Source organism: Cygnus olor, chromosome 11 (genome assembly GCF_009769625.2).
Source record: "Cygnus olor isolate bCygOlo1 chromosome 11, bCygOlo1.pri.v2, whole genome shotgun sequence".
Lineage (NCBI taxonomy): Eukaryota > Metazoa > Chordata > Aves > Anseriformes > Anatidae > Cygnus > Cygnus olor.
This window is the reverse complement of record NC_049179.1, coordinates 12,107,489-12,133,829: the sequence shown is the minus strand read 5'-3', so window position 1 is coordinate 12,133,829 and position 26,341 is coordinate 12,107,489. Positions and strand designations below refer to the sequence as shown.

The 26,341-nt window shown below is 39.6% G+C and overlaps 1 protein-coding gene and 1 long non-coding RNA gene across 3 annotated transcripts in view; both read right to left on the bottom strand.

Moving 5' to 3' along the window:
- The window catches only part of SH3GL3 (SH3 domain containing GRB2 like 3, endophilin A3), a 53,422-nt gene that overhangs the window by 24,214 nt on the left and 2,867 nt on the right, over nucleotides 1–26,341 (bottom strand). The gene's annotated exons all lie outside the window — the stretch shown is intronic.
- LOC121075876 lies at nucleotides 21,899–25,877 on the bottom strand. Of its 2 annotated transcripts, none has more exons than XR_005823205.1 (3): nucleotides 25,725–25,877; nucleotides 22,807–22,915; nucleotides 21,899–22,140 (listed from the first exon to the last, which is right to left on the bottom strand). It is a non-coding gene; the product is annotated as an uncharacterized LOC121075876 (long non-coding RNA). The 2 variants fall into 2 exon arrangements; XR_005823206.1 differs by lacking the exons at nucleotides 21,899–22,140; nucleotides 22,807–22,915 and adding exons at nucleotides 23,996–24,047; nucleotides 24,087–24,578.

Sequence of the window (26,341 nt, the reverse complement as noted above, 5' to 3'; positions counted from 1 at the left end):
CTGGGGAAGCAGGGACCTGAGGGTGTCCCCATGTGCAGCCTTCCTTCATGGTGATGCTCTGGTGCAACATGAAGTCAGCTGCAAGCATTTTCCTGTTTAGAGGCTGCCTGTACAGACAATTACTATTAAGCCTACACTCTAAGAGGGAGCCAATCTTTCACAGCAGAGCATGACCCAAAGCGTCGAGAAAGCCCAGCCGGGGGATAAGCTGAGACCGCTGCAGCCAGCCCTACAGCTGCCAGTATCAACAGGAATGGACCCAGCCCATCAAAACCCCGTAAGCTCCATAAAGACAAAACGACCCGCTCCCATCACAGAGAGAGGCCTGCAGCCACCCAGGTGAATCAGTGGCGAGCCACCGCACCTGAGCTGCAACAGCACAGCTCTGGCAGAGGTGCAGAAGTGGCAGCACAGTTTTACTTACAAAGGAAGCTCAAATTGTGCGAGCCATGGATTCTGGGGTCAAGAAAGCCTTTGCAAGCACTGGTTCCTGCAGAAACATTTGAGCAATGACATGAAGCTACGTGCACCTCACAGAGATAATCTAAGATATCTATCTCTTCCAGCAACTCACCAGCTGCTCAGTGCGAGGTTCTGCTATAAAACTAACGGTGCTAGGGACTCGTAACCACGCAAGTAAGAATTCCCACTGATTTCAATTCTTCTACATACAGTTCTTCTACCCCACTTAGTGGGATCTCTCCTAATTTAAATCAATTCACGTGAGTAAAGCTTGCTGAAGACACCTAGGTACATGTCCAAATGTATTTAATCAAAATAAGACTTTTGCTTTGGCAACCACACTGAAGAAGGTGTGAATGAGGTTACTGGTTGATGAGTGCTGCCTTTCTTCAGGAAGGACATACACGATGAAAAAAAAAGATGAAAAAAGAATGTGAAGAGTGCAATTAGCTGAACAAGCCCTAAGATTTTGCATAGTCAAAACAAAAGATTCTGCCAGCTGGGAGTATCATCACAACAGAAATTTTTCAAAAGAGAAGGGCACGCTGCTCTGGCAAAGCTGAGGTGAGATGAAGTGGCTGGAATTAAACAATTAAGTCAGCTGCAATAACAGGACAGTGTGTCAGTTGTGGTCCTGCACTTTATGAAAGCCACCAGTAACCTCCAATGAAGTATTATATACTATACTATAGTATATATATAGTGTGTATATATATATATATATATACACACATATATATACACACACTATACTACGGCTATACTTAGAACTTCCCCATGTGATTCATCTTCCTAATATGTTTCTTATATGTAAGGGTATGTAAGGGTTTTTTTGTTTGTTTCTTTGTTGTTTGCCAGAATTCAGGGAACAGCAGACATTACGCTATAGCTCTAATGCTCCTTAGAGTTGTTGCACAGAAAGCTAGACAGAAAAAGTCCATGCCAGAAGGAGAGCTTTAAGCAGGGTCAGGAATGCTGAACACTTGCTGTTATTTGGTCAACACTTAAAATCCCGTACCCAGCTGATGCAATGAGTACACAATCAGGCAGCCATTTAAATTAACCTTATTAACAAAATCCTGCCAAAGTATGGGTAAATACAGACTGTGTAGTCTAGACTTCCACAAGCAAGTCTGTACATTGAGAAGGGTGCTGCCTCTCCCTCTAAGAAAGCATGCTCTTTTAAATGCCTCTCATTTGAGCTCTTAACATATTTCTGAATGTTTTATCCTCGCTATGTAGCTGACAGTCTGACTCTTGCTGTGGCATTTCAGAAGTCTTCAGGTTCTCGTTAAAAGAGCCTTGTACAGATGATAGCGCTTGCTCATCGTTCTGGATTGCAGACTTCCAGCTCCTAGCAGGAACTACTTGTTTGCCACTGCTACAGGTTTTGATGCTACAGAAAAAATGAGAAGCAAACTGGTACTGGTTCAATCACACATTCAAGCTCCTACGATGCCAGGAATTTAGGGGTAAAAGTGGAAGCTTAAGTACTTGATTGAATTTGAGGTAAACTGATGCTTTGGCCACACAGTAAGTGGTAATTCTGCAGTTAGGATGCCAGTCCAAGATCTCCATTGCCCTGAAGAAAGCTGTCTGACATAAAATATGCTGTACATAGCTCCAAATAGGCAAAGAAATTAAAAGTTACATTTACAGGATACAAATTGTGACTTGTCAATTACTGCACTGTCACTAAACTTTATTAAAAGAATGCAATTTCAGCCTTCGTTGGTGAACAAAATTAAACCATCTGAGTACACAATTTGTGCAAGGAAGGTCCTACCACTATTGTAGACTGTGTTAGACAAGTGAAATGAGGAGTGTTTTCATCTGTTTTCTATGTTCAAACTGACCACATTTCCTGCTTTGGATCTCAAATTTTGAGTGTTAATCCTCCTAAAATCTGAAAAATAATGTCAGCTTCCTGCTGACCTATGCAACCATGTTCTAGTCCCTAAATAATGTTAATATTACAAAAGAGGAAAATTCCTTAAAAAAAAAAAAAAAAAAGTTTTTTGGCCTAAATATGCAAGCAGTTGAGTAGCAGAAAGTTGAACAAAGTTGAACACATTTTGCTCAAGACTGTGTGAAACATTTATGACCCAAATTAGGAATTGAATAAACTCTGTGCTGTCCAACTGAACACCTTCATTCCAAAGCAAAACTTAAAAAATATTACATAAAAGCTCCTTGAAATCGTATGCAAAGCAAGGAACTTCCAAAGTTCAAAGCCTCCATGAGGATTGTAAACCATTACATATAGTTACACTGGGGCAACATCTGAAAATAATACATCAGTAACCAAAATGTTAAATACTGATTATGCAAGTTAATAGTGGAGCTGCTCTCCTGTGCTGACAGGGAGATTAATGGACTATTAGCAAAACTACGAGGGAAATATTTTACAAAATATTCCCTAGTTCAGTCACTTCTACACTTATTTTGTCTCCGTGAGTTTTAGCTTTTTTTTTTTTTTTTTTAAATATATAAATCTGCCAGAGCTCAGCAACAAAACCACGCTAAGCTGGATTTTGCAAAATTGATGTCTTAACAATAAATATGACACCTAACAACATCATGCAATTAAACCTGCTGATAGGTGTCAAAGAATACCCTTTTCAGTGCAAGTCAGAAGGTACAAGGATTAACAAGTTTCCCCTTTTCCTCACAAACACAAACAAGTGAAGGAAAACAAGAACAGAACAAAAAAGATAGGAAAAAGACACAACCAGAAGAGTATTCGTGAACTAGCTCAGTAGCTCATCAGACTGGGATGGAATGCTGCTTTCTATCAAATTAAATGTGCTTTTGCTTCAAAAGAATAGAATTGATCAGAAGCTTTCACACACACACAAAACCCAAGAAATATTAGGGACCTGGATACTTTTGAAAACCCCGGCAAGTGCTTATCTAAATCTCTCGGCATGTGAATACTTAGAAGTCCGTCTCATGAGACTCATCAGAGAAGCACACATGACTCAAAACACTGCCAAAATATGAGCTTTGTTTAATTTCAGATTCAAGCCATAAACAGCTGACAGTGGCTAAAGTAACTACTACTATATTATTATTATTACTTAATGCCTACTTTTCAAGCAATATTTTGTCCTTGTGTTTCTCCTTGTACAGCACAGCGAAGACCTCCCTTTATGTTCATAAATCATGGTTGCACAGGTGACAAATATTTTTTAAAAAATAAAAATAAAATATCTCTGCAACCACAATGTAGAAGAGTCAGCAGTAATAAAGGACAAATACAATTGAATGCTGTGTCTAAGGATGTACAGACAGGTAAGGACTTCTGTGTATTGTCTACAATTATCACATAGGAAACACTTCGGAAATTACCAACGCTTAAACTAATGCTTGGCTGCAGCGTTACCTGTGCCCACCTGGACATGACACTCACAAACTATCACATACACAAAAAGAACCACAGCACTGTGGCCTAAAACATTTCAAATGGCTTTAAGAATTCTGACAGTCAGCAAATACGTTTCCATGAAAGTAAGCTGTGTGTTTAAAAATTACGGAAAGCTGAATACTCGGAAGAAAGACGACTTGCACAAAAGCGCTCCGATCAATGGCTCCTGGCTCATAAGCGCTCTGCCAGCTCAAATGAACAGACATGCTTTTGCAAAGAAGCACTCTGTGCTTTATAAAGCAATGGCAATCCTACCGACACAAGAGGCACATGTAAGAATATTAAATTACAAGAGACATTCCATTTTCTATAGCATTTTCTTCTGCAATGGATTCAGTAATTTCTTCTGGGAGTCTCCCGTCCCTCCTCCTTTTTTTACCTCTCAAATCCCAGTCATCTGTGCTAGGAAAATTAGCTCAAGCTGGCACTTCTCTTACCTGCATCACTACTGCCAGAGTTAGCAAAAATAAAGCTTTACAGGAAGCTCTGTCAGAAATTACTACCTTTGAAGGGGTTTAACATTTAGTGCTTCAAAGTCAATTCATTTGAAAGCCTATTTAAAATATTAGCACTTTACATTTCATTTGTGAACCTGTAAGAATTTTGATTTAAGTCAGGTTTGCTGCAAATTCTCCTTTCAGCCTGAGGATCCCAACCTTTGGCAAGAGGAGGCTGATAGCTGTACCAATCCTTCTCTGACACCCAGCACAGTTCCGATACTGGAAAAGAAGCTCAGGAACGAAACATGTCCCTGGCAGAAGGGATGCAGCAATTCAGTATATTCCCTAGGCATCCTCCACCAGCTGGGATCCCACAGAGTCCTAGAGACAATTAAAAGCTTGCTGAAGCTCTCAGTGCAGACCAAAGTATAAACACTGCTTGCCTTCTGGGGAAAAATGGAGCAAAACTGATGCTTCTCCGTACCATCAAGGTTAAACCAATGCCACAAGTTCAAACTCTGGGACCAAGGTCTGGTCTTTGTTAAGAATATCATCATCTTCATGGAACTGTGAAAAAATAAGAGAAAAGTTTGGCTCTGCTCAAAAACTGAAACTAGAAGCAGGGAAGGGGAGAGCAAGAAAATCACTTTACCACTGACAACTATTGTATTACAAGCAGGTCTGTGCCAGGGGCAGTCAGCCCTATTAAGGTACTAAAGTCCTGCGTCAGGTTTTCCTGGCAGCCCTATTTGCATGCTTTCCTCACATTACAGTACATAATTGCAGAGCTGTCACTTTCCCCCATCTCTCGAGTATTTCTTTTAAGCCTTGTAGATTTTCTCTCTCTCAGAAATATTAAGCAAGACAAGCATCCTGAGAAATGTTTTCTCCTCATGCTGTAATCACTGGTAGCTCTGCATGTCTTTCCTTCTCCCCATCACCTTCTAAGTGAGGAGAATTCAAGTCCCCTTCCCATATTTTTGGTAAATTCTTTGTACATTTCAGGGCTAATAATAAAACTGCCTGCCCCTTAAGTTCATCAGCTTGCCTTCTGATTTAGTCTCTTCTCCCTACTACTGTTTTTCCGTTTAGTCTGTCCTCTTAGTTGCCTCACCTCTCTTTATGACTTATCTCTCTTTGCCATATGTTCCTTTGAGTTTCCTTTATTTTCTTATGGCACACATTTCTCTCCATCGATGGTGTATGTAAGGCTCTGCTCAAAACCTGAAGAAATCACACACACACACAGTGGAAAGAAAAAAAAAAAGGCAGCAGCATCTGAGCTGGCAGCCTCCAGCTGCCAGCAAATACCTCAGAATTCCTCACAAGGAGAGAAAAGAGGGGTGATTTCTTCTATTTTCTTCCATCAATCTTTCCTATTAATTTTCTGCCATGAATAGCTACTAAAATAGGTGGTTTCATGAAACAGATTCCAGGCTGTTGTGGGTTTACGTTTACATCCAGCCAGAAAGTTCCTTTTCCACTGATGCTAACGCGCCCCTCATGCACAACACACCGACGCTGCTGAGCCACAGACAGCTCACAAGAAGAAAAGATTTTTTCTTACAGTGAAGTCAGTAGGACAGGGACAGAATGAAGAAGCAATGGTGTGAAATACAAAGGCTGCCTGGTCACAGCAAGGCTCGTGGTGCTATTACCATCTATTTATTGTCTCCATCCTATATGGTACAAAAATAAAACGACCAGCACAGCTGATACTTGAGCAATGCTACGGCCAAACCTCCCGTCACGGCACTCAGCAGCGTGCCCTGCTGCACGGCCTGAGGGTCCAGCTGCCAGGGAAAAGCAGTTCTCCAGCGCACGAGTCTGGCTGTGAAGTAAAGCACTTCACTCCAGCTTCAGACCAAGACACAAACCAAGCTTAAAATAAACAACGCCGGTTTCCCCCCTTGTAGACAAGTGGGGAAAGCCTACTTACGGCCCTTGCTTATGTTTTTTGTGTGGTTTTTATTTCTCATTAACCTTCCAAAAACAACTAGAGGCTAGAGACACTACAGCAAGATTTGTTTTTTCTTTTTTCTAATTGGTTCCGTGTCATTTTGGGATGCACATATATTCACAATGAACTGAAACCAAATCAAGCATTGCCCAGCTACCATAAGCAAAGTTGGTCAACTACCGTTCCTAAATTTCTTTTAAAGTTAATTTTTCTGTGTCTTCATCCTACACAGTGTATTGCTACTGCAAATACAGCAACACCATTCCCTATGACTGCACACGGGTCACAGTCAGTAACACTAATGACAGTGACACAGAAATGCAGGAAGGTAAGCACTTTGCTTCTCGTTGCACTGATGTTATTATACAGTTTCTAATATTTTCCAATTGTGTCTTGTTTGGGACAGCAGACTGCCTGATGTTCATTCCTTCTTTAGAGATATGTTCAAGGCCTGTCAGAGAAATGCCTTTGGCCCTTTTGAAACACCGCACATTCTACAGCAACGTCCGTGCCATATAAAATATTGTTCCTGGTACAATTTCCTTGACATACTTGCTGTAACTGGAGATGAGCTGAAATCTTCAAAGCCTATTATTACAGGCCATATGCATACTGGTTTGTATTTTCACATGCATACGCATGGGAATGAAAAATAGGTCTTGGACAGAATATTACTACATTCCCTTAGTTGACTAGCTGGTGAAAATGGTAATTTAGCTACTATCCCAACTAATCCTGCAGGGGAAGGCATTGATTCTGTTTAGAAGAACAGGAACAACTAAAGGAAAATTCATTATTTAAATGATTTTATATGGCTTTATTTTTCCTATCATTAAAGAGATTTAAAAGTCCGTAAGGAGTAGACAAGAAAAGGAGTCTTTTCTTCCTCAGTGTGTTTACCCTCTGCACTTGATAGTACCTTCAAGTAGTGCAAGCATTTTCCCATTACGATGAAGCAAATTTTCCATTGCTTTCCTGAATATAAACAGACAGGTTTTGTTTTTAACGACAATGAATTTACATAAGTCAGCAAAGGAATTCAGGGAACCTGTACTACATAAATATAAAAAAGCTGTTTAAAAAAAATCTATGTATACTGACACAAACTAAACTTATTTAGAGCATACCTCATGGCAAGCAAGGCTATTCTTAATGCCAGTTAAGCCTGTTCAAGTTAGTCCACTCAGGTTTAAACAGCAGAGGAGATAAACTAACTCGGTTTTTATGTCTAAGTTCTCTCCCACCTTAATATTCGATACAGACTCATAAAGCCTTGGAAATCTGATGTAAGGACACACATTTTTGGCAGTGTAGCTGTATATCTATGTCTATTAGGCAGGTTAGCACTAGATACTCATTTGACAGTCTGTAAACCATGTATTTACCTAAATCACTAGTTTCCTAACGTAAGATTTACGGTCATACAGTGAGAGCCTGCTGTGCATCTAACACAGACATCTTATGAATGAGACCTCCAGGAATTGTTCCAGATGCACTAGCGTCCCTTCTGGCCTTGTCATCAGTATATATTGATCCTACGAAACAGTTCGTAATTAAGTCACTTAAAGAGAAAACTTGCCAGAAAAAAGGTCTAATCATGTTAGTTCTGATTAAGCCCAACTCAGAGGACCAAAGAACTGCCTAGTTGTTCCTGTTTGTTGCACAAGTGTCAAGACAAAGTATTCCTACAGCTATGAGCAGTGGCTTGATAAATTGTTCTGAGAATTTCTGCTGAGGCAGGAAATAAAACATTTTAGAATGAGCGGTTATGTTGTGCGTACAACAATGATCATTCATCCAGCCTTCCCTCCCGAATGTTCCCACCACCTTCCCCCCAAAAGGAGCTGCATACACTTTTGTTCTTTTCAGTGCTCTGCTCAGGAGCCATTTATTGGTTCACTCTCATGTTCTTTTATCAAAGTGAGAGACTGGTTTATGCTATTAATTTATATCATCTCTAACTCAAGGCTGAAAGAATGAGGAGTCCTGGGACACAAATACTGTAACGAACATCCCAGAGAAGATCATGTTCTTGCTGTTATTTTGAGAAACAGATAATAACGGAAGGAGAGAGGGGGAAACAGCCAGAAAGAGATATAACTACCTTTGCTTTCAAGGGGAGTTGCAATAAGCCTTTGCTTGAAAAGCTACTTCCTATGAGCTTGGGTTTCTATCCCAACAACATGCACTGTTTATGACTGTTTAATTAACTTTGGCCTTCTGCCTTTAAATTGCAAAAGCACTTTCCCACAGACACACGGACACTTGAACTTAAGAACACAGCAGATAAGTGTCACCAGTTATATTAACTGCGAGCAGCTCTTGCCAAGCAGTCTGTAAAGCACTGTAACGCCAGGTTCCAAAAACGCAGCACAGCCCGAGCTCTAAATCACCTGCAGTGGCACAGGGCTCCAGTCAGAGGGCTGTCACTTAGACAAAACGCCATCAGTGTGAATTCAACCCTTCTGTTTTGAAGGGGGACGTGAGTCTGCTCCTGTCTTCAGGTCTGTCAGCAAAACCCTTTGGGATTTAAGCTTCGGGTCGGGCCCTGGAGCTCTATGAGTTAAGGTTACTGGACAAATACATGAGATAGAAGCATACATAATATTTAATATTATTCTAGCAGAAAATGTTTAAAGGAATGTATTCCATCACTTCAAAACCTAAAAGGCCAAGTTCTTTCTCTCACAACGCATACAGTACTTGTTTAATATAATTTCATTTAATAAGCTTCTTTGACAGAAAATATTAAGCAATCAGTAACCATACGCAGATAATCTTGGCAAGACCAACTGTAGCTGTAAAAGCGCCGTCTTTTCTTTCTTTCCCATAACATATAGCAGCTTTCTCAGCTTCCTAATTACATGCATTCTTTATTCTTTTTAAGCATTAGCACAGAGCTTAAGCACTAGCTACTGAATAACATGAAAAGAAATGTGTTGTACATTTAAAGGGAAAAAAAAAAAGAGCAGCTGTCACCGAGCAGAAGCTTGATTACAGCAACAGAGCTAGCACAACATCTCAACTGCAGCGAGGCCTGGCATTTGCTTCCCAAAGCACTCTGCTCAAAGGAGTTGAATAAAGAACAATTCAAACACAGGGTTTTTTCCACCCTCTCTAGTCCCCCACAAATGAGCTGGACCACCCAAAGGTTAATGGAACTCGTTGTTAACTTGCCCAGCCAATCTGCTGTAGTTCTGCCGTTACCCTGAAGATGGATTTTTACCTTTGGGTCCCATCACCTTTTAAACCAGCTGAATCTGGGCATAGCAGTGTTTCTAGCTCTACAGTTGTGGCACATGGTATGATCTGAAGTCTTTCCTTTGGATGTGGTGAACCCTCAGCTCAGATGCTTTTAACCTGAAATCTGTATTAGACTTGACATCCTTCCCAGGTACCTCACCAGGCCTGCTCAGCACCTCCCACGAGCACTGTAACTTTCACTGTTTGACCACATCAGTGGAATGAAAAAGCAAGCAACACACACTTCACATAAGAATTTCTAAACCACAGTGCTTTTATTCTTGATGCCCTCAGGAGCTACTGAACATCGGAGGCAGCAAAACCACCAAGAAGTACATTTCATAGGCTGAGTCCATCCCCTGGTTGTTCAGATTTCTACATCTCCCATTCTTTCCTCCAATAAGTCCAATTTACACGTACCAAAATACAACCCCCTTCCAGAGAGCAAAATCCTGTTCCTAAGTAAAGCCTTCATCTCCGTGCCACTGTACAAACCATGGAGCTCCAGTAACCATCACACGTGCTTTCTCCATGCTTGTTCCAGAGCTCTGCACAGAAGGGTTGCGTACAGCCCTTTGATGGCTTCTTGCTATGGCCCTTCAAAGCAGCACCAAAGAACCTTTCCCATTCATTACAACTGTTCAGACAGAACACAAGTAATAGAATGAGACAAGCCCAAATTAATGCAGCTCTGAGGCCAGTATTTCTACATGTTACACAACAGCCATCCCAGTTTGACAACCATGGCTCACCTGCAATCACCAAAAAAAAAAAAAAAAAAAAAAAAAAAGGACAGTAAAATATTGAATCTACAGAAACCAGAGAAAAATGATAATCAAACAGATCATTTGCACGAGATGGGGTGTACACCAGTACTCAGCACGGTGTCTATGAGCTTAAATTAAATGCATACAGATATTGAAGAAAAGCATAGTATTGTGGACAAAGGAATTTCTTGTCCACATATGAATAAAGTGCAAGACTCTGGACTGTATAATGCGATTTTACATTTCTATAGAGAGAGAGTCATTTTGCACCAGGCACTGACACAGCGTGGCATTACTGGGTGTTTTAGTCAAACTTGTCTGCTAAAGCTATTCTTCAGCACATGCATTGTACAACAAAAACTACTTTGTATTCCAAAACCTCGAACAATTCCCTGACAAATCTCCACTGTGTCTCCCAAAGAACTCAACGCTGTTGCCAACACATGCATTTATAAATTAGTATATTGAAAGTAATTGAAAATACACATCTCAAAAGGAAAACATCTTTGTAAGAATTCAAATATACTAAAACAAACTGACCTATCTACATTTTTAGATGAAGACACATTATTCCATCTTAATGCCTTATTAGGACCATACAGCGATAATAAAGTGTGAGACTCAAGACTGTCAACATTTCAAAAGAGAAGATGCAAGTGCTTTTAATGAGAAAACCTGATTATGCTGAAGTCTCTGACAAAAAAATCAAGTTCATTGATCTGAGCTGTCATGTAGCCAAGAACAATGACATACATGAAATCATAGTGCTTCACACAGACAGAAACAATGTTTTACTCCAGAATTTCATTCTGCATATCTAAAATATTGTTCCTTAATCGGTTTAAAATCTTGCTGCTTGTGGAACTGAGCATATCCTAAAGATGCAAGTGGAAAGACATCAAAGGGCCATCCAAAACTCTTAAGTTAATAAGTTAATACCCTTCCTCCCTTTTTCAATTTTACTGATTCCTCGCTCAGTTCCAAACTTCTGTTTAAAAAAAAAAAAAAAAAACTCTGAGTTTCTTTGGAAGGTAAATTTTGGGGATTTTAATTTCAAACTATGACCTGTTTGGCCCTCTCTTATCCAGCCAAAATACACCGGCAGACAAGTGGTGGTGGTGCATCACACAGAGGCAGTCCTCCTGCAGGGTGACAAAGGACAAGCAGCAAACCTCACTGGTGGGGACTTAACAGCACCACTTCCTGCTTCTCGTTAGGTGTCTTGTTTCATGTAGAACAAGCAGGCAATATTTTGTCCTTTTTCCTCTCCACACATAGTTGCTAGAGCTATGAATGACAAGTTAGATGCAGAGCAAGTTCCACAGGGTGTTATCACATTAGCACTTCTTCCTCCCTCTAAAGCTGCCGGTGCAAAAATTCACTTGGCAACGGTACAATCCTGATTTGGCTTTAAAACAATCCCTCTTTCTACAGATATTCTCTGTGCTTATAAGTAAGGTGTGGCTTCCTTTTGGCTTACTCATACATGCCCACTGAGAAGATGAGAAAAGGTGATTATGCTATAAAACAAAACCCTGAAAATCGGAGATTTAAATTACTCCTTTACATGCTTCCTTTCCAAGTAATATAAGGACCCTTCACGTTATTGTCATAGTTACTCCAACTCCTGCTTCATCTAAGATGCTTCTACATTAGAAGACTCTCATGACTAAATTTAAAGATTGCTTTTACAGATGCGAACAAGTAATTGTCCAAGTAGCCCCTTATGACATAGTTTTATCCAGAGTATTGAAAGAACGTGAAAAGTTATACCACATTTATCTTTTACTGCTCAGATTGCCTCTTGCTACTTTAAAGTCCTTTTACAACCTCACCCTAACTTCTGTGTCCATTCTACTTCATTCGTCACGCTGGTCCCCACTCTAATTGAGCAGAACTTCCTCCCCCTGGTGCTCCTCACAGCTGAAACAAGCTCCTCCTCCCCTCCTCTGAAAGCATATTTGTTTTTCTCCCTCACACAACAGCATTCTCAGTTTTTCACTGAAGTCACAGTGAAGACTCTGGGATTTCATTGCATAAGCCCTACCACTCAAAGGCTTTGTAAATTAAATGGCTGGCGGTGCTACCATTATTACCAAAGTCATGATGGTGACCTCCAAAGCCAGGGGGAACTGGTAGCAGAGATCTCTTGTTGGCTCATCATCCAGAACTTCCATGAGATACAGGTCTCTTACAAAGCACGGTTTATTCTACTCTGAATTTAGACAAAATGTTCATTAAGGTATTTTCCACAGCTGCTTAGCCTTTTCTAAATCCTTCTCCTCCCTGGCGAGACTTCTCTTGCACTGGCACTGGCTGTCGTGCCACTTCTGTGAGCTAATCCATCTGAAAGCTAACCACACGTTTCAGCTGGGTTCCCTTTCAGATGGCCAGGCTGCATCTATCCTCCATCAGCTCAGCATGTGATCACAGGAGCACCCCGAGCTGATGTGAGGAAGTGGGCAGGAGCTCACCCTGGGGGTAGAGCGAGGCCACAATGGCCTAGATTTAGGCTGCTGCAAGTTGCCACGCAGCTGTGTCCTCAGCCTGATGGAATCCAGTCGCTTCAGCTCATGCCTTAAACGCAGGGCTTGCACACACAATGCAAAAATACAAGTGAACAAAACACGATCTATGCACTTTAGCGGTCTGACTTCCTTCATAACGTCTCTCTGTCCTAAACTAAATAAGCTTGACATTACCTTGTCAGTGCAATACCTTCTTTATTTTTGTCCTCATCACGTGACATGTAGCAATTTCCACTCCATCTAGTGAAAATCTATGCTTTGCCTCATTCTAGAAATGCTGGCACACTGTCAGTCATAATCCTGGAAGAGTGCACTGCTCTGAGTCATAGCCCCTTATTAAAGGGGTCTCTTGCACTTGGTGTTCCCATCACATCGTCTGACCCGTTCCAGCACAATGCCCTGGAATTAACCCCAGAAAATGGATCCTTCATTCTTTTCTCAGGCTAAACTACCCTAGCTTATTCATGTAAAATGGCTCCCACTGGCTCTCAGGAAAGCTCGCATTAAATACCTCACTGATTATAGTGCAGGCCTCAGCTCAGGAGGGGTTTAGCCAGCTTTGAGAACAGGAACAGTCCCAGAGCTGGCCATGCACGTAAAGCCGAGCAAATACTTGATGGCTTCATGGAAGCAAAGCCTGCTGTATCGCCCTGCCATTGGGTCCAGTACCAAGTGACTTCATGAGAGCTGTTGAGAAATAGCCTATTGCAACATTTTTCTCTTAGAGTAACATTTGCTAGTGTTACGTCTTTTACATCATTTCAAACAAAAAAAATAAATCCTAGTTCTTCAAATAAGAGAAATCAGTCAACACATAAATCAGGGCTTGCATGTGCAGAATGGGCAATTAACATCCTTAAAACATTTAAATCACTTTTTATTCTGGAAAACACTTAACTACACTGCATAATTCATGAATATCCAGTTGCCCTCCCACATTTTTCATGACCAAAGATTTCTGCATATTAGACGGCTTTATTGAAAACCCATTTAAAACAAAATATTTGCTTTTTTGCAAGGCTCCATACATTGGGCCTCATTTTGACACAGAGCACGTGCCATCTCTTCCTAAGTTCATGCCTTAAGTATATTTTCAATGCCCACATGAGGCCAAAATATAACATTTAATCAAAACTGGTGCCAGAGAACCCTGTCCAAGTAAGGGCTAGGAAAAGGGCAGGGATTTTTTCTCCATTTTGGGGCTGACCTAATCCTGCTTTTGTAAACTCAGAATATACTTACATCACTTTCATCCAATTCAAAGCAATCTCATTATATATGCAACATCACAAACAGTAAATTTGAGTCTTAGAAATTAACTGACAAATATTCCTAAATACCAATACTTGATGAGACCAACCACAGGAGAAATAATGGAGACAAGATGCGGGCACTTTTATAGTGATTTACAGCTTTAAGCTCAAAGTTTATGCATTTGGGTAAAGCATTCTTGAATTTGTCTAAATGGAAGAGCTGCTAACACTAAAAGATACACTGCAAATAGTTAGGAGTGCCATTTTGGGTTTTAGACATTACTATACGATTATGTATATGGATAAAGCAAACATTTCCTTGGCCCTGCCATATTTAAAGTGGCAGTTTTAGTGAATCTATTATCAGTGAAAAATGTGGTCAAAATCATCCACTACTGAGCTCCCTAGTGAGCTGTACAGAGGAAGCAGAGCAACAAGACTGTCAACAGAAGTTGTATAAAGCCAGATATATTGGCAGTCAAAATCATAATTTTTGGTCGCTCTGGTTTAGAATTAATTTCTCCTCACGTTAGCATACTATTGCTCATCACTGCTTCAGCATAATGCTTATCAGCAGGTATACCTTGGGTGCATGGAAAGTGACGAATAATCTCTATTTATTGCTCTGTCAGAAGCTGCTTTCCTCTCCATCAGGCAGTAATTCTTACTGAGCTCCATTCCCACAGAACCACCTTAAAGATTTGTCCTTCAATGTTATTAAACTACTGCTTACATTTTTAGTGCTCACACTAACCCTGTGTATTTTATTAAGTCACTATAAAATGCATTGATAATTCCACCACCTTCCCTTACTTTTTACTGCGGATCATTTTGATTTAAGCGGTGTCATTCTGACTTTTTGAGCAGTCAGTCCTGTAGTTCCCACCAGTTTTAGTATATTGTGAAATACCCACATTATTCTGCCACAAAGTCATTGCCTGGTACATCCTACTCAAGGTAACCCACCTGTTCTTGCTGTACAGGGACTACTTTCCTTTTGAAACAGCATGATTTTTGAGCTCCTCTGCTTGAGAGGTTTTTGGTTCTTTTCTGAAGCTGTTTCATTTGACAGTTTTCACAGGCCCTTAAGTTCATGTTCAGCATCAGAGCACTGTGAAGCAATGTGCTTCCTGTTCCTGGGTCCACTACAGACATAGTGAGTTTTTAATAGGGTCACGGTCTCATCACTCAAATATTTTGAAAAATTCAAAAATATGCTCCCAGCAGCTTTGCAGCACTTTTGACTTCATGTGAGGCCTTTAGCAAATATACCCAAGGGAAAAACAGAAGGACTTAAGATATATTCTTCTCCTTGCTGATGCAACCTGTGCTCATGATGAGTTGCAAAACCTAAATGGAACAAACAAGTCTCAAACACTCTTGTGTAAGTTTTTAATAATCCATGCTCCTTTCATTCACATATTAGAAAATGACAAGCTCTAGGTATCACAATTTTAAAAGTATAAATATTATTATCTCTGTGACTCGTCTAGAGATGAAGTCACCATATATTTTTGCTTCATTTTCATAAACTCCATTTCAAAAGACATTAGTGGTTTTAGGCAGCAACGCTTTGTTACATGCAATACCACAACCTGAGATGCTGTTGGAGCAATGGGGTTTCTTAGTCCACACTTCTAAGAAAGGCAGGCACTGCCCTGCATCTCCAGGAGGTCCAATTCTTTCTGGTGGCTACAGCAGCGCTGCAGAAATGCATCACAGATGTCATGCATGGGGACAGGAAATTCCACACAGAATTATCTGTATTTCATTGTTATCAAACTTTATCAAATTCCAACTTTAAATGGAAAACACGTAAAGCTGAAAAAATGTTCTAAGTATAATCTACACAGAGAACAACACAGACCTTTACAGAGTCCTCCTCTATAGCAGTGCATGGGTTTGTACCAAGTAATTCCTACAAAAATGCAGTACTCCTATCAGGAGCAAACCATGCCCAGGCCCACTTAAAAAGAACCTTTAGCTACAGTTTAAGAGATCACTGAAGGGCAAATCTCAATCATTTACAAGCTCACTTGCAATGAGTGTCACAAGCCCTGCATTCTTCTTACCAAGCAAAGCAGTAGATGCAGCTTTTTCAGTTTTCATCAAAGTCATATGATAATTAAGAATACACATAGTGATATATACTTAATTATTAATAAACAACTCTAAAGTACTTAGCATACAGAATCACAGAGAGTTTTCCAACCACAGAGATTTATCATTTCTGCTTGAAGAAGTAAGTACAAAAAAAAGCAAGATTTGCCACTTTTCAACCCCTTGAAGACATGCCATGTATACTGAAGGGAGCAAATTAACACCCTGACTGGCATATATTCCAACAATGTCTGCAGGACCCATTTCATTCGACAGCTACACTTTGGATTATGGCAATAGAGCAATTGGTGATTTTTGGTAACATTTGCACAATATTTTGAGCAATCAAAGGGGCTACTCATTGCCTGCAGCTCAAATACATTCCAGCCCATCTGCCCGCATCTGTCCTAAACCAGAGGCTAAGAGCACTGCTCAGGGTTATTTAGGTAGCAATATCTGTCTTCAGTGAAACCTGATAGAGGCTTCATCTGTGGGGCTCTCGGAGCCCCTAGTTTCAATGTGGCTCTAGAGCTTGGCATATACCACTAGCCCTGGTTTAGGATTTAAACCAGACTCCAAGATGTTGACATCTGGGGGTTTGGCTTAAAGATACTTCTCACACATAACATTGATACAGAAGATGCAATGGTAATTCATCAGATCATACAAGGTGGCACACGTAATTGGTTCAAACTTCTTTCTCCTTATAGTTTGTTATTTAAATTTTCTCCTGCTTTAGATATTTATAAGCCCTTCATTGGAAATTATTTTTCTTATTTATTTTTTTTAAATGGAATTTATTTAAAACAAATAAACACTTCCATAAATAAATCCATCACCAACACTTGGTTTTCCTTTTTCTGCAAAACCTTAATTGGTGATTTTTATGGGTTTGTTTTTTTATTAGAATGCTTTTGACTAATAACTTACTTTTCAAAAGTCTCATTAGATTTTTTTCCCCTCCCCCTGAAAATAGGCTTTTCAAAAGCTACAAATCTTCCAATGTTGTGTAAATTTGAATAAAGCATCACAAAAATTGTCAAAACTCGTCAAGATGAGGCCATAAAAATCTCACCATTTTTTGCAAAATCTTGTCCTCATTTTCTTAACAAATGCAATTTTGATATAATCCCCAGAAAAGCAATTCCTAGAAGCATTACTACTTTTGTACGAGAGTAGCTATATTTATGTGCATCTTTTCCCCTTGTATCAACAAACCTTTTGTTCATCAGTTAGAAGATCTGTACTAGTCTTCTGGCTGCTTCCCAAATATGCTGATAGACAAAGAGGTGCTAAGCGCAAAGTCACAAATCTGTTATGCAAGCTATCCTTAGCACCAGCCTTCTCAGTCTGAACTTGTTCTTTCTTCTCTGCAGCAGGGTGCAATCCCACTCAGAAATCTCATTAATTTCTGCAACCCCGCACTAATCTGACTACAACTCCCAAGTACGACAAGAGCTAATGGAGAGACGCTAAAGACTGCTTCCACTCGGTCAGTGTCAATAAAGCAACATAAGAAGCAATGAATATTTCTGATAAAGAAAGCACGCAGCACTTCAGCCTAGACCTTTGGCAGAAAGTCAGCTGCACAGCAGCACTGCTCCGGGCAAGTGTCATTCCACATAGTGAATTTCAGTTATTTTCTAAGCAGTGTTTGCTCAGAAATAGTTCTCCAGAGACTGTTTTCCAAACTGTTTGTCTTCTAAGTAATGTCTCGCAAATATATTTCAGGCTGAGGTTACCTATGGGGAGCTTTTCCTCTTCGAAGGCTTAAAGGCTTAAATGCAGGTTACAGACGCACGCTATAGCTCTACGAAATAATGGAAATGCTATCATCAATTTCCATTTAGGCACAGTAAAACTGGGGCTTGGAGCTATTGGAGGCAGAGAGAGGTAAGACAATTCACACCTATGAACTTCAGGGAATTTTAAATCTCCATGCATTTCATGATTTTACTGGTATCATCTTAACAGCAAAAGCACACATACTTCAAAATGAAGAGCTTTATTTTTTTAACCTAAAAACTAAAACCAACTTGTAAAAGTCCTTTGTTCCAACTTCAGAAGCAACCTGGAAACAAGAAAAACATTCATCTACCACTAACAAGGCACATCCAAAGACATTGCTGAAGCCTCCTGGCCTCGCATTTAAGCACCAATGGGAACAGCACATTGCAACCATCTGCTTCATTTGACCTGCATGGACCATTAACTAAGAGGACAGTTCCTAGGTGACATGGATGCAGTTGCAATTCCTTGATTCTAAAAGTAGATAATTAAGTAGGATCCCGACTTTTGAATACAGATCATAGACTTCATCAGTCATAAAAACAAGAATGCAATGTCTTTGTGAACTCCAATCACTTTACTCCAATATCTACATTTAGGTTGGGTCCAATCTGTAATTGCAGAAGCTTCTTTCCATTTGTGTTAACTTATTTACATCCTTGTTTTACAAGATTACCTTGGGGGCTCAGGGAGCCCACCAAAGCAACCTGACACAAAAGTTGAGAAAGTAAAAAGCAGAAGTTATTTCCAGTATATGACAGGCTGCTCTCCTCACCTCTCATTGTAGTGTTCAAGGTCTTCACCTGATTTCAGTAGGACTGAGCTAAGTCATTAGTCAAAAGCTTTCTTAAGTCCCAAATATATTTTTGATAAATTACAGGAATCAAGACCTCAGATGGAAATTGATTTGGTTTAGTTGTTGTTGTTTTTTATTTGTTTGTTTTCTCACCACCTAAATAGATCCAGAATAGATCTAAATAGATCCAAAATAGATCCTTTGGTTTTTTATTGTTTGTCTCAGTGAAAGTGCATCATTATAAACCAGGAATATCTAAATGGAGAAAAACTTCATGGCTTATAACCATATAAAAAAAATTTTGATAAGACTAAACACCCAAAATAATTTACTGATGTGTTAAAAAAAGAAAAGAAAAGAAAAGAAAAGAAAAGAAAAGAAAAGAAAAGAAAAGAAAAGAAAAGAAAAAAGGAAAATAGATATGCACTTTGTAGAAACCATGCAAGATCCTTTTTGGTGATATAAAAAGTTACACTCCCTTTCAGTCTCCAAAGGAATTGCAGAAAAATATTCAGTAGAAAGAAGATACTGTAACAGAAAATATAGTTTAAATGCTTGTGTAACTAGAATAGTTTATATAATAGAAGAGAAATGAAGGAATCTCTCTTAGAGAGCATATTAAACAGCAGAGTGAAGTTGGGACAACAAACTTCTATAACGAAATGGTGTGTGATGGCAAATGGAGCAGGGAATACAAAAGGGCAGAGACTTGAAGAATCGAACCAAAACCAAATCAGTTAAGATAAGGGCCAACATTCCCCACAGTATTTTCATTCATGTAGCCAATTTATCACTGTTTGTTGTTGGTCCTCCCCACTCAACACAACATTCTCCACTCTAGGTGACAAATCAGGTTTGCAAGCTGCACACCCTAATTTGCTGAAGAATCAGGCACGGAAGCTCCTGACGCAAACACTGGAGGCCAAACTCAGTTTAATGCTGCCTGTTACAGGCGTACAAAGGCGGAGAGCACTTCCTCCACCTCACCTACCGGTACCACACAAACCCAGAGGGGCAACCAGCCACCACGCTCTGGCATCACCCATTTCCACGCCCAGCAGCTCAGCCCATTGGAGTTTTATCAGCGTCCTCAGTCCCTTTGCGTGCAGTGCCCCTGTGCCTGGCCCAGAGAACGAAATAAATGAAAGCTTCTGCACAGGAAGGGATCATCACTGAACATAAACTCAGACAACATTTGGACAACCACTGTGACCAAGCTTAGAAAGAAGTAACCAAGGAGAAAGTTTGAGGAAAAGGGAAAAACCCATAGACCATAACTGCTGATGAGAGAAAGTACCCAGCAGAGTTATTTATATTTAACTAGAAGCCTCTTTTGCAATCTATTTCCTCAAATATGAAGTCATTTCTGCCAGCAACTCTTTTCCTGCCTAAGCTTGCAGTTTACTTGTGTTTGTGTGCCTCTCTTCTATTCTTCACTACAGAAGTTTTCTTTCCCATTAAATTTAAATACAGTGACAGGCAGTAGCACAACCTTACATTAAACAGTAGAAGGGAGGGAGAAATTATTCCTTCCACTGAGAAATAATGTAAATGGTCTTAGAGCATCTGGAGAGCTGTAGCACAGATTGGGGAAGTGAAGAGGTTTAGTTTGCTAACCTCCTCCTTCCTCCCTCAAAGGAAAAAAAAAAAAAAGGGGGGGGAAAAAAAGTCCCACATCCAACATCAAAGTAGTTCAAATTTATTACAATTTACAGGGAAAAACCAGGTAGGGAGTGTTCAGATGTTAAAGCCATAAGATGATAAACAGCTAATCTTGAAGGTAACTAACAGTTGCTGTGTTCCAGTGCCGCCAGGCAGACATCCAAGCAGCATACACCACAAGCAGCATTCAAGCTGCTGCCTTCAGGAACCTTATCATTATTTTCTTTGGAAGGAATTTCTAGAGAGCAGACTGGAACTGCTGGTTCTGAACTGATGTAAAGTTAGAGGCTTTGATTAATTATTTGCTTTCATGGGGTTTCTTTCCCCCACCATGCACACACCTACTGTGAGCCAGAAGCCAAGCCGCCGGGTGCAACATTCCCTGTGGGAAAGGGGCAGCGTTCCCATGGGCGCAGTCTTCTCTGGCCTTGGAGACAGCACAGGCACCAAATTTCACTTTCTAGCTCTCTCAATGGGACTGCAAAATGGAAGTTCACGATTCTGAATCAAAACAATGCGCTTCTGACCTCCAATCACACATGTTATTTAGTGCACTAACTAATATTTTTTTCCACTTATTCTCTGCTGCAGAGATATTGTTATCTGAAAGTCCTAATCTCTAAACCATTGCTTAACAGTCCCAGAAGGATATTAAAAACAGCAACGTTAGGTGAAAATGCCATGTTCAGTTCAGCTGAACTTTCTCTGGGTCAATGGAATTACACCATATTATATGTGAGCTTTAATCCAAACTCATATCTATATTTTGTATTTATCCCTAAATCTTATGCAAACTGAAAGATTAAAGCAAAACAAACAAACAAAAAACCCGCAGTGAACGTAAAGTTCTTTGTGACACTTTTACAAATATTAACAACGTTTGAAGGCAGAATTTCTAACAACTGGACATTGCATCTGTAGTCCAGAAACATATAATCTAATTTTGGGTCTGTCATTGATGGGCTCCTTAACCTTGAAGTCATGGGACTTGCAAGTACCTTACTTATTTGAACGTGATTTTTTAAAAAAATAAAAAATGGGAACATTGAGACCTACCTGCCTTTGCCAAGCACGCCAAAGGGAATAAGGAGGTTGTTACTACCTAGGTCTGTCTATATTGGTTTTACTGTTGTATTTCTTTTTCATTTTTTTTTTTTAAAGAAAAGTGACATTTTCATGACTTTTTCACCTTATATCTATAAACTGAATGCACAAGGTCAGAAACTCTGTCAATAATAGAATTTTAAAAACCCTTGATTTCTTTTGAGTCCTCAATTTTATAATCACGTCCAGTTCCTAACCAGGCTAATGTCACTGCAGTTCATTAAACACAGGTACAAAACCAAAAACGTACTTTCATTAGTATAGTACAGAAACAGAACTAATACTCATCAGAGCCTTGGCATTGTCCTTTGAATAGAAGCAGGCAAGGCCAAGTTATTTCTGTGTTTCACATACACAGCTGCTGATATTTGAGATGTTGTAGGAAATTAAAGAGTATATTCTCCCATCAATGCATATAACTTTAATAATAGAAACAAGTACAGTGATATGACACTAGAGCTCTACAAAATAGAATTCAAGGTGTACTCTAACACTAGATTAGCCCTTTTCTAACTGGTCTTGTTAAAAGCACTGTTAAATCCTGCATCTTCAGCTCTCAGCTAGTCATAGAACTCCATCAGGGGCTTCCTTTCCATGAACAGGAAAGAGCCTAACAATGAGAAAACAGCACAGCACAGAATTAGACTATCACAATACTCTGGGGTGAAAGTGGCATTAACATAAATAGGAGCAGTTTGTTCTTAATGGTATCATTATAAACCAAAGCTTGTTTTTTATAAGGTTTTTGCAGAAGGTATTAAGAATGGGACATATTTTGAAAGTTGAATTACACATATTTAGAGAAAGTATTGGTCTTCGGGTAGCAGAGAAGACAAAATGCTATATTAAAACACTTCTATTCTTCAGCAATACTTTGTTCTGGAACTGCAGCTATATTGTGCTGCAGTCTATCGAGAATATACACAACTTTCTCATATTAATAGGAAGAAGACTGAGGTTTTATCAGCCAGATTCTGCTGTCAGTTATGCTGCATATGCCTATGTAAGAGCCACTACACTGAGTCAGCCCAGATTTCTATCAGCATAACAAAGCAGAATTTGTCCTCCTGGATGTATATTACAGAGGCTGTCCTGAATTCCATACAGGAATGCAACTTTGTGGTAGAAATGTATCTGTTTAGGATATTTAAGCAACTCGGAGTAACACTTAGCTAATGGTACTAAAGAAAATCTTAATGCAATGTGATTGCTGTGCTTCACTTGTCTGTTTTTCAGCATTGCAGGATTCTCAAGAGACTGCACTGCAATGTATTACCCAGCGTGTGCCGCAATGACTCAGGCAACAGCAGGAGTTAAGGACGGAGTGCCAGCTCAGCTCCAGCTTGCAGGATGCCTGTGTAAAACTCTTCAGCAAAGCCAAGAATCTATAAAAGGAGATGCGTTCAAGGAGAAAGTTCAGCTTCAATTCCATCATGCTCTACTGTTTGCTATTGCAAGGCTATTCAGTTTTCACAAATAAATACAGTATGCGTAAAATGTAACTAACCTCCTCTGAAATTGTAGCTGCATCACTCTTAGATTCCCAGCTTGCAGCAGAGATGATCCATACAAATGTATTTGCTAACTTGTATGCTGGCTGGGTACTGTAACCCTCAAAGTTTCTTTTTAATACAGTTATGCCTTACTGGTAGGCAAGTTACAAATACAATTGTAAATATAACCATAAACCTACATCCTGAGAGCTAGTTTCTCCCTCATCCCAGCTCTTTGAGACATATTTTTAATATGGAAAACTAGTGTCATGCCATGATGAACTGTCTTCATATTTCCTACCTATTAGCCAAATACTCTGGTCCTGGGAAACAAACTTCATTTTCAACAGGGTTGGCTGCACAACCCAAAGTCAGCTGTGGAAACCAAAAGTGAGCCACCCCTAGAATTGCCAAAGGAAGAGGGGTGAAGTGCAGATTACTGTCCCCTTAGTACATGCCCTCCCCCGTCACATACAAATGACAGCTGATCTTCGCCATAGGAGCATGTTCCCCCCCAACATCAGGTTAATAGTTTTGATTTGAAATAATATGTAATGCAAGGACTTCTCCTTCTGCAAGAACTAAGCTCTCCAGCAAAAAGATACAAACCAATCAACCAACCAACAACGAAAACACCTTAACAAATACTCTATATACTAACAAGCCTTGAAAGCTTTACATAGAGCTTCAGCTTCTTCTCTCATCCTCTGAGGAATTAAAGATGAGCAGTGTATCATCTACCGCATAGTTTTATAATGACTGGATTACATAACAGGAGTGCCCAGCCACAACACAGGTAAAGATAAACAATACTGACCAATTTGATATCTACATGTACATAGAGGAATGTTATTTTTTTTTTTTTTTTGTCCTTGACAGTGTCTGAAGGTTTATTCTTCTTTCTGAACCATGTACAAGAATTATAATTATCCATTTCAAAACATCTCAGACAATAAACTAAATGCTAACATCCTTTTCCCTGCTGTCCTACCACCATAATTCTAACAGTTTTACCAAAGGATACCTCAAATTATTTAATAAAAGCTAGGAACAGGATAGGTACCTCAAACTATTTAATAAAAGCTCGGAGACCTCTCTCTGCTGAGGTCTTGGATTCATCATGCCCAATCCAGGTTGTATGTAAAAGAACAGTATCTCTCAGACTGTATGATAACAGCTTCTAGTCCTAGGATAGAAATCTGCCAGTCAATAAAGAGTTTCTTTTTGTGTCTCAGTGGCAAGTTCAGTTTTTCTTTGTATAAAGTTTGTCTCTTCCTCAGTTTACCAAAGTACTTCAAGTTTGTTTGGAAGCAAATACTTGTGTAAATAAAATTTTTGTGTATTAATGGGGTCAACATGGACTTCAAAAATTGTAAATATTATGTCTGGGCTAGTATCATAACATTACAGAAAGGAACACTAGTCAGGAAAACAAAACAAAGCAAAACCCAATCAGCAAGACTATTCCATATAATAAGGTCTCGGTTCTGATCTGATTTCAGTCCAGCAGATCAGATCACAATGCCACATAAATCACTGGAGTAATAGCAGAAATCTGGGAGAGAAAAACAAGCATCCTTGTAACTGTTGGTGATAGCCAGAAGCAGGAAAACAAATACAAAACAAAGAAAACACCACACCATAGAAAAAGGCCTTCAAAAACATTGTTAAAAATAGATGACTACTTGGAAAGACAAACACCATTCAGGATATATAAGAGAGGAGTGCCCAGAGCATATACTTTCTTGCTCTAAGTTAAATCCCTTTCAGAAGACAAAAAAAGTTGTAACAGCTACATTTTGCTTAGAAAATCTGTTCATCTTTATGCTTATCTATAGACAGTAGAGTCAGCTCCTGAACAGCACTACCCTATCCTTCTTCACTGACAGGAACAGGTTTAAGAAACCAATCTGCATTGACTAACAATCCCTGCTCAGGCTTACGTTACAAATAAGATATTCAGAATAAGAGGCAGTCACATGTTTCTCACAAAAGTAATAATTTTTAGCATCTCTGAGAAGCTAAGCCTGAGAAATACACTATGAATAAGTTGTTGCTACTGAGACTGCAGCTATACACAGACTTTTAGCACAACTAATTATTAAAAAAAAAAAAAAGCATTCATGGTCAACAGATTTCCGACACCAGCATCATGGCTGAGCTTCCACAACACCCCAGGGGAAGGAGGTTCTCAACTCACTAGCCTCCAACTACTTGGAAAAAAATCACGTACCATTACACTGAGATACCAGCCTGGCTGTAGTTTAAGAACACAGCACTAACTATAAGAGCAGCTGCCGACTATTAAGACTTTCTTATTCACTCTCTATACTTACTGTTTTTCTACACAGGAAAATCACTCTAAAAATACTCCTAGTACGCATCAGAAGATGCTGTCCTCCCACCATCTGGGTATCCCACATGCACAGCCACCATGAGAACAAGGCCTACAAAAACTGTAGGCAGAGATACACCCGCCTACATCAAAAGGTTTCAAATTGAAAACAGGAAAACAGATAAGATATGTCAGAGTCTGAAAGTGACGAGACAAATTTTCATCAAGAACAGAACTCTGTGAAGGTTAACTAAAAAAAAAAAAAAAAAGCTATTTGAAAAAAACATTCAAAACCAGAAAAAAAGGCAAGTTCCATGAGACGCGCACAAGTTAATCAGCTCTGAGAAAGAGCCTGCCCTCACTTACCAGCCAGGGAGAGGTGGTAAGATGCCACAGGGGATCTGCTCGATGTTTCATTAGCCAAATGAGTTAGTACTCAAGGGATGATCGCTGATATTAGACGGACGGGAAAAAAAGAGCTGATCCTCACTCCAGTTCACTCATTTCAATTTAAACTTGTAGCCTAAATAATGAGCATAGTAAAGAAATTTCTAGCATACCTGGAAGCTGTTATCTATTATACCACAGACATATAATCTTGCTTTGGGTCTACCAGTTCTGTGCTACTAGATGAAGCAGTTATTAAGGTATTGACACTGGAGTAGAATCACCCTTTTAGATATTACGATACCTAGCAAACTAGCTAAAACATCGCTCCAGAGTGCAGAATTCATTGCAGTACCTCAAACAGATGCACATAACTCAGAGTTGCCTTCCAAATGTTGCTACCAAACTGGCACTTAGGTGAAAACCTATACACACATGCTGTTCTCAGGGGGGAAAAAATACTGTTGAGTAAAAAAAATCCAGGAGAAAACCACAAAGAACACTTACAGGGAATTTATGGTTTGCAAATGCAGAGACATGGTGACTTTTTGCTACACCAAGGATGTAATAGCATGTCATGCCTGAGATCCAGTGAG